The 13,887-nt window shown below is 46.4% G+C and overlaps 1 protein-coding gene across 6 annotated transcripts in view; it reads left to right on the top strand.

The window, feature by feature from the left end:
- PPCDC (phosphopantothenoylcysteine decarboxylase) overlaps positions 1-13,887 on the top strand; it is a 1,035,307-nt gene that overhangs the window by 464,417 nt on the left and 557,003 nt on the right. The window lies entirely within an intron of this gene.

The following is a 13,887-nucleotide window of genomic DNA, read 5'->3' as shown; positions in this document are numbered from 1 at the left end:
TGTTGCTGTGGTGATCTTAAGATGCTGTTATTTTTTGGAGGGGTACTTCGGTGCTATGTAGGTGCTCTAGTGCTACTGAAGTGCTCTGATGCTGATGAGTTGTTATTGTATTTTTGAAGTTATTGAATGATGCTTGGGTGCCCTGGTTTCCTGTTCTTGATGGGGTGCTCTAATTATGGCGATGCTGAGTTACTCTGGAGCTGTTATTGCGCTACTAATACTCTCTAGAGATGTATCTTAGAAGGGGGAACCTATCAGTTCCCATCACCAAATTACTGAGTTCAGTCTCTTTTTTATGGAACTTTTTTATTGTTATCTTCTCCTGGATGTATGCATTTACGATACTTCTGCTAAACCTGTTCACAATGTTTAAGCTCCATCACTGTCAAGATAAGATCTCTTCCCACGGAAAAGACAGACAGATTCTAACTATGCTGGGATGCTTCCTTTGTAGGGTTTGCCTGCACAGAACTTACACTGTGCTTGTGAAATCTATTGTTTTTCATTTAAACTACATCCTGCCCCCTCTCTTTCCTAGCTTTTCATTGGTTCCTGTGTGTGCCACATACTTTTCCTCCATTTCTATTGGCTGTAGCATATTTTCCTACATTTACCAATGTTGTTCCTCGTCTGCTTCTCTTATCAGTTTCCCATAGCCGAAATACTGTTAACATCCGCTTTGGTGAAAGTACCTTTTCATAAAGTTTTGCCTCTTTTTGCTTTTTGTCGTGCAGCAGATTTACGTAGCAACTTGTCACCCGTAGAGATTCAGTGAATTGCACAGAATTCTAGAATATTGAACTGCCAACAGCTCTCGAGTCAGCAGCTCTGCCTGCTGCACCACATCCTCTCCATTCCCTTGTTACTTGTCAAGGAGCTCTTTCCTTCCTCCCTGTTGATGATTGATAAAAACTGCTTTTTAGCCATCACAAAGGCGAAAAAGATGCATTACCAATGCTTGTTTTAATACATCTGCTTCCCTCCCTCTTTACTCATTTTTTTTACCTTTACTGTTTTTCCTAACCCATTTACGTTTGCTCCACCCTATACACACTTCATGTGTCCTTTCCCCTTTACTCCCTTCTATTCTTCTACCTCCCCTTCTCTTTGTATTACCATACATCCTCTACCCTCCAGCTTAATTTTTTCATTTTTATTTTATTACTTCCCCCTTCCCATCTACATTTCAACCTTTTCTCTATACCCTTCCTCAAGCCTTCCTACCTTTCTCTTGATGACATATGCTTTTTCAATTAAAATCTACTATTTTTGTGGAGTAGGTATTTTACTATTGCATTTCTCTAACAGATAGTTTAGTCAGCCTGATTTTGTCAGGCTCACTTTCCTCAAAATGACGTTATACCGATTACAACACTGTTTATCTATGCTGGCCTGACTTCTTCAGGTCCAAAATCAATGCAGCTTTACACCCTACAATTTCCCTCTGCATGTGCACACAGATGAGACCTCTTGTTTCACATCACTTTCCAGTATAACCTAGCCTTCACCAACTCAACCCCTTTTGCACTAGACCACCCGACTTCTACCCTTCTCAAGGTCCTTCATCAGAGTAGTGAATCCTGTCACCCTACCACCTACTCAGTCTTTCTCTCACCACTCTTCCATTCCTGTCCTGTTAGTGCACTCTGCAGCTTTTAACACTGGGGAAAGCTATATTACCTTTGTACGCTTTATCCTACGAGTTAACACTTACACCATTCACTTGGGAAAATTCTTACTTCTCTTGATGTTTGCATTCGAAGTCTTTGCTCTGTCTCAAGGTGTGTTTAGATTCCCTCTTAGTCTTGCACTTCACCACTTCGATAAAGCAAATTATCTCTACATTTAAATTCATTTACCTTGTATTTGCAGTTACGAACAGATGTTTTTCATCATTGCTTCTAAAATGATCTTCATAAGAACTGACAATATCTAACAGTGATTGATAAAGAGAAAGCATTGTTTTAAATAAATCAATTAGCATTTCTTGCTTTTGTTTATTTAAAAATTATTATTTAAAATTAATTAATTATTATTAATTATTAGTATTTTCTTATGCTGATACCCAAATCGTGGTTTCGGTATCTACTGAACCGGATAAAGTGAGCAAAGATTTCAGAATGTGTATGATGAGGATCGTAAACTAGATGCAGAAGAATTGTTTAAAATGTAAATCAGAAAAGACTGAGGTACTGCTATTCGGCATAGATCCCTCATTCTGGAATTCCTCTTGATGGCCACCCAGCCTTGGGCCCCTCCCACTTCCTGTTCAAAAAGCTAGAAATTTAAGGGGCATTTTTGACTCAAATCTCAGCTTCATGGACCATTTTAAGGAGGTTGCATCATCCTGTTTCCTCATGTTAAAAAGGTTTAAGAAATGTTTGCCTTTCCTTTCTAAAGTAGCTCAGGAAAACAGTTATCCTAGCTCCTGTTTTACCTAAATGAGATTACTGTAATGCTCTCTATGTGGGCTCCCAATCACTCCTTCTCAACAAGTTGCGAACCCTCCAAAACACTGTGTAGTAACAGTGCTAAAGAATCTTGCCAAATTCTACACAGCCTCAAAAGCAATTAAAGACCTTCATTGGCTGCCTATTAGGGCAAGGATCAAATTGGAAACTTTATGCTGGGCCCATAAGGCACTACATCAAGTCGGTCATCGCTTTCTTCAGAATGATTTTAAATGATATGTCCCTTCTCGTACCCTGCCTACCATGCCAGGCAGGTTTGTGTACCCAGAATAAAAAGATGTCATTCGGGTAGAAGACGTTTCTCCTATTCCACCGCTAAATGGTGGAATCAGCCTAATCTATTGAAGTTCAGGTAGAGATTAAAAACGTTTTTGTATAGTACCACTGTCTAATAGTTCTTTTAGCTGCTGGCAAAACACTCATTTTTAGGTCTCGGACCGGAAGGCTGGCTTGCCAGCTTCCGGGAAGAGATTTAATGTTTTTGAGATGGGTGCTTGAACCCGCCTCTCTCCTCCACCTCTCCTCCATTGGCTGGCTTCCTAAACGGAGGTCAGCCATTGGAGGAGAAGGGAGTCACTCCAAACAAGCCCCGTCTCTTTCGGATTCGGGGGCGTGTTTTTGGCGTTCTTTCGCCCTGTGACGTCACTCAGAATGCCTAAACACGCCCCCGAATCCAAAAATTTCGGAACCTTGTGGCCGCCATTGTTGGCCAGAACAGCCTTGCTGCCACAGGTAACTTTTCTTCTGCCCCGATTGTTCCGTGATTGTGCCGTTTTTATTCAGCTCCCTCCGAACGTGCAACGCCGGACGACAGCCTAGAGCCGTCCGCACCGAATCAACATCAAGAGCCAAGGTATTGTGCGCTGTGAACGGATGCGCAGCATTTTGCTGTGTCCCCGAGGCTGGTACGCCTCATAGTGCGCTTTGGAAACTTTGCCGCTTACGCCTGTTGGCTGGTACGCCTCCCGCTTCACTGTAGTGCTTCGTGGAACGATTTGCATTCAGTGCGCAATGTACTGTGTTCCCTGGAGGCTGGTACGCCTCCCCGTGCACCTAGAATCTGGTGCCAGCGTACGCCTGTGCATCAGAGGCTGGTACGCCTCCCAGTACGCCTCCTCGTGCGCCTAGAATCGGGTGCCAGCGTACGCCTGCTCATCGGAGGCTGGTATGCCTCGCAATCTACTTGGAGCCTGTGCGCCCCGTACCGCGGCTCTCCTGAGGCTGGTACGCCTCGTACTCCTGAGCTCACCGTGTTCGCGTCGTGCGCCGTCTCATGCAAGATGCGTGAGATTTAGTAGGGCCCCTTCTTTGAAGCCGTACGGAGCGTACGAGAGCGCTACAAAGCCTACCAATCCCAGGGAACTGCTGAGAAACGCACAACCTTACCTTTTAAGAACTTAAGTTGCTTAACAAGAACCCCTTTTTTTGAAAGTATTGACACTGTAACAAGTAACTGGAATCGTTTTTATTTACAAAGTCTGTATGTGGAACTGACCTGCCCGTCAGATTAAGGAGCAGGTACGTTTTGTTTCTCAGCCTCCAAATGTTGTGCATTTGTCTCTGGCAGGACTGGAGTGCATGTGTATGACTGTGTGAATGTCTGTTTGTGTGTGTGTGTGTCCGAGTTCTGATGGACGGGAGTCGAACCGCCGTACGTATGAGCTGCTGGGATGTGATATGTTAAAGGATGGTTTCCCTGAGAGTTTAGTCTGCGGGTGGTAGCCTTTACGGTCGAAGGTGGCATGGCTGTCTCTTGGTATGATCGTGTGGTGGGGCGGGGGGCGTGGAGTGTGCTCTGCAGTGGCTGGAGGGGAGGGGCTGCATTCCTATACACTCAGCTGTGCAGCTGCATTCCAGAACTGCAGGTCGTTAGTTGGGGGGGTACGACGAACGCCCTCAGCCCCCAACCCCTCCCCTCACCCAACGACCCCTTTCCTCATTCAAGAGGCGGCGACGCCCCTGCTCCGTTGCCTCCGACCTCCAGCCCTTTACCCTGTGTTTTGAGCAGACACCCACACCTCTGAAGGACACTCCCTCCTTTCTACCAGGAGACGCCTTGCAGCATTATTGTTCCTTGTTTTATTAATGCTACCGGTAAACCCAAATAGCAAAGAGTGGGATGCCACAAAATCACGGCACCTATAGGTTAAAAAACTTCAAACTCATGAACTAGCGTCCCCATCCCTACCCTCTTATAGCTGCTGACACCTCTGTCCCAGGAATTAATTAAGTTTGCAATCTGTGGTTATGATGATACCAGCTTTTTTATTGGGAAATCAGTAATTAAGTGTGCGGCGCCAATGTGCTTGCAGGCTGTGCTTTTGATACTGACAGCTGCCTGGGAAGCAGACAGCAGGCAAGGGAGGCATGCAGGGGAGATCGAGGCAGCTTTGATAGTGCACACCGGCTGACCTTGGGTACGCTGCTCTCTTCAGGAAAGTCAGAAAAGTCTTCAGGCAGATTTGCCCATCTCCCATCATACACTGGCCTCCCCCCTCTGCTCTGCTTTGATTACTCACAGCGGCTTACCTTACACAGCTCCAGATGAAAGTTGCTTGATGCAGGGGCCTTTAGGGCAATGCAGGCATGCAAAGGAGCACACTGTGTACCCCGTGACGTTTAATTGGGAACTTTTTGCGATATTTACACTATGTCATCATTTGTGCTCATGGTCTGAGCAGTCAACAGCGTGAGTAGTGAGTGCCAAATTGTTTCTTAGACTATCCAGAAACTGTAAAATGTGTGACAAGCATAAACCCTGGCCAAATCACAACTTCACGCTACTGATGCACCACCATATGCCTGTGACCCACGAGCCCCTGAGTAACACTGGTTATCATGAACCACTATGTTCTGCTAATGTTGTGCAATTACCACACAAATCACGTAATGCTATTTTACCAGAACCATGTTGACAGAGATCTGTCAATGCCACATAAACAGTGGTGTGAAAATGCTATGTAATTTACCACCCTCCATATAAATGTACCCAACAGAATGCAGATAGTATTGCCCATGTAAATAATGCCATTTGAATGCCATGTAAATTATGAGGTGCAATATTAGTATTCCAATACATTATAAATAGCTTTATAATAACGTGTGTTAGGGTTATTGTCATGTTAAGAATATGCAATACCGGCATCCATGCCCCATTAAAAAAAAAATGCTGTACAATTCTTAACTTTATAATTGCTCTCTACTTTTTTCTCGCACTCTTTCTTATCTCTCTTTCCCGTCTACCTGCCCCTTCACTGTCTCCCCACCTGCCCTCTTCACTTTTCCTGTCTGCCTTCCATTCCCCTTCCCTCTACAGAATCCTTAAAACTGCTGAAGTTTACTTTGTATGGCATGTATTTTCTTTCCTTATCATTTCTTGGGATCCCTGACAGTGGTTGAGTACAAACTCATAGATAAAGGCACATTTCATGTCTGCAGGGTAGGGTTTCGCCTAAAAAGGTTAGGTTAATCTCAATCTGTGAACCATGATTAGTGAAAACAATGAATAGATCTTTGAGCACTCACCCAGCCCCCTCTTAACATAGTGGTGTAACACAGGCCACCACAGGCCCCGTGGTGCTGCGGCCCGCAAGCTGCAGGGGGCCCACTCAGCACAATACTCTGGCCTGTGAGCTCTGGTGTGCACACAACATAAAAGAAAATTGCTACTAGCTTTTTTTAAACATACTTTTATTGGTTTTATTCATGTAATCATTACAATCGAGCATAGCATTATTATAGGTTTCAGGAATCATCAACATAATACACAGTTGGTCTTCCAATCTTACATTCAGTGACATATGACTTTTCTATTGTACTTGCTATAGTCAAACAGTTTATGTATGTTTAATTATGACCATTTTTATCTATTTTGTGTCTCTACGTCTTCTTGAGGACTCTGTAATAAGATAATCGAAACTGGAACATCATAAACTTCCCCAACGCCCCATTATCCCACCCCCTTTCCCACCAATCGCCTCACTCCTGTACTTATCAACATAGGGTTCCGTTGTGCATATTCCTTTGGGTCATCACGTCTTAAATACTTTTAGAGCTTGATTCCTTATTGGGGAGTGTTGTAGAGGGGGACTGCACCACACTGCATGGACTCAGTGACTCGTAGAAGATGGGACAACACTCATTAGGGCCCTAAATGGTCTGACAGATCTTTAGCCTTCAGTGTTTCCAACATCTGGTCCCAAATCCATGGAAATGGGAGTTTTGCCATCCCTGCGTAATTCCTCTCTTCTAATGATGGAGCTTTCTGCCCCTCCCTATCTGGCCATCTCTTTGTGCCATGTGTGTAATGGGGCGGAAGAGCCGATTTCCACATCATTGTAATAGCTCGTTTCGCTATGTGGATATCCATATCTGCAAATTTATACTGTTTCTCTGTTTTTTCAGGTGAGGATGTAGACCTAGTATACAGCTATCTGCTGTGTCCCAGACAGAAGTGCCTGTCGTATTCTGAATTACATCCCGTACCATTGACCGGTATCCCCTCAACCATGGAAAGTTCCATAACATGTGTAGAATATCAGCATCCACCACCTTACTTCTCGGACAACTGACTTGTGTGTCTGGATATAAACAGTTGAGGCCGTGTGGGGTAAGGTAGACCCTATGAAGAATCATGCATTGGATATATTTAAATTTGGCATTTAGGGACACCTATTTTGGGGAACTCTAGTGCATACGCCCATTCTTTATCCGTCATTTTTTTACTGAGGTCTCTCGCCCACCAAGGAGGCCCCAGCATGCATTCTAACGCCCCTATAGAACCAGTGGGTTAGGTATCGTCCCTCACCAATCTTATAGCTTGCTTGCACCAGGTCATTTGTGGGGGGTTCGTTCCCATTCAGGGACCAGTGTTTCTTTACATAATGAGCAATGGTAGCATGTATCATAAATAATGTGTGGGGAACTCCGTGAGTATGGATGAAGTTGACGTGGTCGGCTAGTGTGCCATCTATGAACAAGGCTCCCACCGTTCCCACCCCCCCTTGTGTCTATTGTACAATCCTATGTTTTGTAATTGGCCCCACTGTAGTAGGTATACCAAGTAATGGAAAATTAGGAGAGTATGGGATTGTTTATTTGGTGTATTTCAATGTACCTTTCCAATATAGGATGGCTGTTTTGAGCAACAAGGCTATTTTAGAGATAGGCAAAAGCAGTCTGTGCTTGCTCCCATACCCCCTGGCTGTGCTTGCTTCCCTGCCCCCTGGCTGTGCTTGCTCCCCTGCTCCCTGGCTGTGCTTGCTTCCCTGCCCCCTGGCTGTTCTTGCTCCCCTGCCCCCTGGCTGTACTTGTTTTCCTGCCCCCTCGCCATGCTTGCTCTCCTGTGTGTGTGTGTGGCTCTGGATGTGTGTGTGTGTGTGGCTCTGGGTGTGTGTGTGTGGCTCTGGGTGTGTGTGGCTCTGGGTGTGTGTGGCTCTGGGTGTGTGTGTGTGTGTGTGGCTCTGGCTGTGTGTGTGTGTGGCTCTGGGTGTGTGTGGCTCTGTGTGTGGCTCTGGGTGTGTGTGTGTGTGTGGCTCTGGGTGTGTGTGTGTGTGGCTCTGGGTGTGTGTTTGTGGCTCTGGGTGTGTGTGTGTGTGTGTGTGGCTCTGGGTGTGTGTGTGTGTGTGGCTCTATGTGTGTGGCTCTGGGTGTGTGTGTGTGTGGCTCTGGGTGTTTGTGTGTGTGGCTCTGGGTGTGTGTGTGTGTGGCTCTGGGTGTGTGTGTGTGTGGCTCTGGGTGTGAGTGTGTGTGTGGCTCTGGGTCTGTGTGTGTGTGTGTGTGGCTCTAGGTGTGTGTGTGTGTGGACCTGGGTGTGTGTGTGTGTGGCTCTGGGTGTGTGTGTGTGTGGCTCTGGGTGTGTGTGTGTGGCTCTGGGTGTGTGTGTGTGTGACTCTGTATGTGTGTGGGTGGCTTTGTGTGTGTGTAAATGCAATAGGTCATGCATTTGCGAGCCATTAACCTATTGGCATTGCAAATGACAATGCCATTTATTTAACAATTAAGCTATTGGCAATGTAAATGACAATGCCATTTATTTAAGATTAAAAAAATAAAAAAAATGTCATAAGCAATGCCAATAGCTCTACCTTTAATAATGCCGAGACCATTGCATTGTAAATGCTTGTTGCTTATCTCATGCTTTCGAATTCAAATGACACTAGCGCCAAAACGCCTCTTAGGTAATCACGTGCTCTATAAAATATATTAACATAACATAAAATGCTTGGGTAAAACCAGTTTGCTTGCGTTTTACAAAGTCACTTGTTCTACATGATCGGTGCAAAATTTTGCATGCCTAACACATCACAAGTGCAGTATAGGCATAGGCAATTTTTCAAGAAAGAAGGAATTGTAAGGAACATTAACTGAAGGGACATATGTAAAAGAAAATTGAGATCCAACAAAACTGTGTCATCCTGTTGTCCTGTCATAAACAATGAGAGCACAGTAAATCTCCTTTCACCCAATTGTCTCAAAGTAACCCTGAAATGTCATTCACTACTAATAATGAAAGTGAAACTTGACTGGGAGGAAGTTCCAGAAAGCCAGAAGGATGCCTCCTTATGTAAACTAGAATGAGGACAGTTCACTGGGATCTAAGAAAAGTATAGGGCTCGTGTGGAGGGGTGATGGCCGGAGGGTAAATGAGAATGGCTAATTAACACTTGCACTGTCATCTCTCACCTTAACATATGCAGGGTGTCAGTCTGGCTAATGTCTGAGCCATCACATGACTAGGGCTTGCCCAACTGGTTCTCATCCATCTTCAGAGGGGACTTGAGCATGAAGCCCTGTTCAAAAAGCTAGAAATTTAAGGGGCGTTTTAACGATTCTGTAGTTTCTGCCTAGGTTGCCACTCTTGATTGCTCTTCCACTTCCTTCTTCATTCCTGGAATATATTTGTTAAGCAGTGGGCAGGATGCCTGCCAGTAAAATATAAATAGACCACTGCTAATTGAACCAGTACCTGTTCTTGCTCTTTTGGCATCCTTTTGCTCATTCTAAACCAGGGGTACTCATAGTACGGCCCGCGGGCCTCCAGCGGCCCGGCAAGCCTTCCTGGGCGGCCCGCGGACCCCGTAGACACCCATGTTTAAAGAAAAAAAATTAAATTGTGTTTGCAAATACCGCCGCAGCAGCGCGGACTCCAGAAACTCTGCTCTGTGGGGGCCGGAGAGGGTGATTTCAGTGATTGTCAGAGGGGAGCTGCAGGGGCGCTAAGAGGCGAAGTTAAGTACAACAAAGCCTCATTAAGATGTAAATGGTCTTTTTAAAGACCTGTGAAGTACTGGGGCGCGGCTGTGTGTGTGCGCTGAGGAAGCTGACCCAGCCCGGGCTGGCACACACACAGGGCGGGGTGACAGAGGTACACCTTCTCAGATCTCTTGCTTCCTTCTTGGGTTCTTCACATTGCACTCATTGCCTCCCCTGCAATGGCATACTGTTCCTCCAACTCGAACCCTCCTTTGCAGGACTCAGCTTAAATAGCACGTTGGGGTATAGGGAAAAAAACTCGGATTGCAGAAGGGGGAATACTTTAGATTCGATTTGGTTGTCACATGCATCTATTCAACAGCAACTCAAACGATATCGGGTGTCCCCCCTTTCAGTTAACGTGCTAACTTGCTATCTGCACACTTGTAGCGCCATATTACACGCCCAACTGTCTTTGTACTGGAATCTCGACCTGCTTGGCTTGGCAGATATTACAGGGTGACGAGGCCATCGTGCAAGGCGCATAGAACAAATCATTCCCACACAGTGGTGACAGTCGGGGAATCCTTTCTCCTAGCTTCAGAGGATTACACTCCTGCGCTGCATTCGTCATTATCCATGCAGCAGGGATAATTTACATTAACTCCAACCTTGAGTCTTCTTTAAAAAAAAACACTTGTTCCTGTGTATTTATAATACAGAAAAATCCCACATGCATTCAGATATGGCATACCCTGGAGTGGAGTGGGCAGAGCATAATGGAACATAAGGCTCAATTGCAGGAAGTATGGCCTCTCACATCCTGTTTATTACAGTTCTGTGCCACGGTGCTCTTACATTTTTGGTGCTATGCAGTACTTTTAAGACCTTCTTGCAGTTTCTCTCGTTCAAATGGGTGTAATGTCTGATATTTATACGTTCCCCTCGTCTTCAGTGCTTGATTATGTTTGCGAGGAAGTGTCACTCAAATTTGTGGAAATGTCACTCATAATTACACTGAAACTATGAAAATGTCACACATATCAATCTGAAACCTTGGCAGCCATGGAGGGTGAGGGAGGGAGAGGGCGATAGAGGGAGAGGGAGGGAGGGTGACAGAGGAAGGGTGACAGAAGGAGGGAGGGTGACAGAGGGAGGGAGGGAGAGGAAGGGAGACAGAGAGAGACACAGAGAGAGGGAGGCGGAGGGAGACAGAGGGAGAGAGACAGAGGGAGGGAGAGAGACAGAGGGAGGGAGAGAGACAGAGGGAGGGAGAGGGAGGGAGAGAGGGAAGGAGAGAGAGAGAGGGAGAGAGAGGGAGGGAGAGAGAGGGAGGGAGAGAGGGAGGGAGAGAGAGAGAGAGAGGGGGGGAGGGAAAGGGATGGGGTGACAGAGGAAGGGTGACAGAGGGAGAGGAAGGGTGACAGAGGGAGAGAGAGGGAGACAGAGGGAGGGAGACAAAGGGAGAGAGACAGAGGGAGGAAGAGAGACAGAGGGAGGAAGAGAGACAGAGGGAGGAAGAGAGACAGAGGGAGGAAGAGGCACAGAGGGAGGGAGAGGCACAGAGGGAGGGAGACAGAGAGAGACAGAGGGAGACAGAGGGAGACGGAGGGGGACGGAGGGGGACGGAGGGGGACGGAGACAGAGGGGGACGGACACAGAGGGGGACGGACACAGAGGGGGACGGAGACTGAGAGAGGCAGCCAGAGGGAGGAGGGCGACAGAAGGAGGAGGGCGACAGAGGGACAGAGGAGGGAGGGACAGAGACAAGAGGGAGACAGAGGGAAGAGGGCAACAGAGGAGGGAGGGAGAGAGAGGGAGAGAGACAGAGGGAGAGAGACAGAGGGAGAGAGACAGAGGGAGAGAGACAGATGGAGAGAGACAGAGGGAGAGAGACAGAGGGAGAGAGACAGAGGGAGAGAGACAGAGGGGGGGGACAGACAGACGGAGGGAGACAGACGGAGGGAGACAGACGGAGGGAGACAGACGGAGGGAGACAGACGGAGGGAGACAGACGGAGGGAGACAGACGGAGGGGGAGAGAGAGAGAAAGATGCATGTATGCTGGGTCTGGTGGCTCAGTGGACGAAGGTGTCTGCTGCAGGGACCTGTGTTCAACCTCATGGTCACAATTTTTTTTTGCTTTAGCCCCGCCCCCTCCCCCTCTGACCCCGCCCCCACCGGTGCGGCCCTCGGCCACAAACCACACTCTAAATTTGGTCCCCAAGAGAAAGTTTGTGAGTACCCATGTTCTAAACCATATCTAGCAGACACACATTGCCATATGGATGACTGGACCTTCTCTCATGATCCCCTTTTTTGGTATACACATACACAGCTTCCCACTGCCCTCGTGGCTGGGCTGGTGCTCGGTAGATGCCTATGTGTTTTAGTAGTTATCACAGTTATTATTGGTGCCTCTATCTCTCACAGTTCCTCACACACCACACCACCAGTCCCTGCCTTCCATAACATGACAACTGCACCTCGGTGATCATAATGCACGACATGAAAAAACTTCCCATATAGGCTCAAAATAAAAAGAACACCCACTCTCGCCACACGGCGTAGCTTGCTTTCCGCTTGTGTAAGCATGTTACCACCACACAGAGGGGTATTACAAATGCTCCAGTACAGCACAATACAGTATGGTCTCTCAAGGTCACACTGACTACATCGAAGCCTGAGAGTGACTATATCAAATCACCCCCTCCATCAACGACCGACCCTACAATAGAAGAAACACTGACATAGGAATGCTGTGGCAAAGTTTCCCCTAATATTGGCAATTGCAAGCGCAAAACGCTGAGACATGCAGATTCTGTATTCCTAATATTTTTTCCTTACTCACCTTTCTTTTTGCTTTATTATTCCCCTTCTGAAATTGTACTTTCTTCCATCGCCAAGTTTTCCTGCGTCTATGTCCTACTCTAAGTGCCGTTACTCCTACTTAGCGCCAGTTATTGCGTGATCCCTACTGCTACTTCTGGCGGTTTAGCTAACTTATCTTTCCTGGGACGTTTACTGTTGTGTTTCGCAAGGAAACATGGCCTCGCGAATCGTAGTACGGAACGTGTTACTGGCTGGGGGTGTCCATCATGAGTTTGAGTTACTTGACAGCTATGCGCAGTGTTCAGTCACCCGTTCCTCCTCCCTCCTCTCTTTCATTTGTTGTTGCTGTAGTGATATTTTATCTTCTCTTACCTCTTACCCTCCTTCTGTCTACCGCTGCTCTCTTCCTGTTTCAGATTGTTCCTGTGATAAGAGATAAGATAATGTGAAAGTGCGGAAACAGAACCTAGGCTAGGGCGGTAGCGTGGCTGAATGGGTAAGAGATTAGAAAACCACAGAATGAGTGGGGGAATACAAAGTAAAGGAAAGGGAAGTTGGGGGATGGGCAAGTTGTGTCACCTCAAATAGAAACAGAAGCCATTTTAAAGTCCATGCAGTGCGCGTTTGGAAGGCATTGTTGTCCAAACAGTAGACTAATTTCCTGTATACTATCCAGGGGTGGCCTGTTCTTGAACAACCGAATCTACTTTTGCAGTACACTGCCCATACCATGCAAAGTCTACCTTGTCTACAGAATAACTTGGAGACATCACATTATTGCCACATAGATTTAACAAGCATTTGCAATGCAATAGGTCTCCCAGTAATTAAGTTTGAGCTTTTGGCATTGCCGAAATATTGCCACACTAATTGCAATAAAAGTCAATAAATTGTAGGCCATAAAATTTTTTATTTATTTTTGTAGCAATGGTGGCATGCTGCACTTTAGATGAATATGTTTAAAAGTAAAGTGTGCCATACTGCGATTGCTGCAACAGACTGAAAGAAAAACCGACAGACACGCATAGATGGGCGGATGAATAGATGTATGGAAGGACAACGGACTGACAAAGACAAATAAATAACATTAAACTTATAGACAGAAGGGAGAGATAACTGGATTGACATATCAATGTACCAAAACATGGACAAAGGACAGCCACTAGACTGATAAATGAGAGAAAGGAATGGGGGGTACAGGAATTGTATAGAGAAGTACACAGAGAGGCATATCTACAGTAAAACATAACTAGGCCCTACCCAGCCCCTGGCTGCCTGGATGCCTGCTGGACTGGGAGGCTGGAGGACTTTTCCTTGCTCTCACAGCTATTATTATTCACACAGCTCTACACAGCTCTGATGATGCACCTCACGCACGGGGCTGACACAGG

Source organism: Lissotriton helveticus, chromosome 3_2 (genome assembly GCF_964261635.1).
Source record: "Lissotriton helveticus chromosome 3_2, aLisHel1.1, whole genome shotgun sequence".
In the NCBI taxonomy this organism is placed as follows: domain Eukaryota; kingdom Metazoa; phylum Chordata; class Amphibia; order Caudata; family Salamandridae; genus Lissotriton; species Lissotriton helveticus.
This window is presented reverse-complemented; position numbering and strand designations above follow the sequence as displayed.